Genomic DNA, 402 nt, shown 5'->3' on the forward strand with positions numbered 1-402 from the left:
GGGGGGGGGGGGGGCGTCACACCGCGCATGCGCAGCAGGTCCGTAAAACCGATCCGACTCCTGCCGCAGGTCTTAGCTCTGACCGTGAGCTGCCTGGTCACGCCCCCTCGGAGGGGGGGGGGAAATCAACGGGCTACTTCCGCCTCTCGGAGCCCGGGCCGGCCCGCATGAGGGGCGGGGCTTTTGCAGCGCGGGTAACAACACAGGGGGCGGGGGATCCCTCACTGACGGGCTCCGACCTGAGGGTGGTGTCCCGAGCGGGGAGGTGCCGAGCTGGGCCGCACGTGGGGGGGAGGGGGTGTCCCGAATTGGGCGGGGCCGGCGCGCGCTGCTGGGGCTGCAGGGTTCGCTCTGGGCCCCTCGTGGCTGCGCAGGGGCCGGGGGAGGGCCTTTGTTGCGGGG

Source organism: Pelodiscus sinensis, chromosome 31 (genome assembly GCF_049634645.1).
Source record: "Pelodiscus sinensis isolate JC-2024 chromosome 31, ASM4963464v1, whole genome shotgun sequence".
NCBI lineage: Eukaryota > Metazoa > Chordata > Testudines > Trionychidae > Pelodiscus > Pelodiscus sinensis.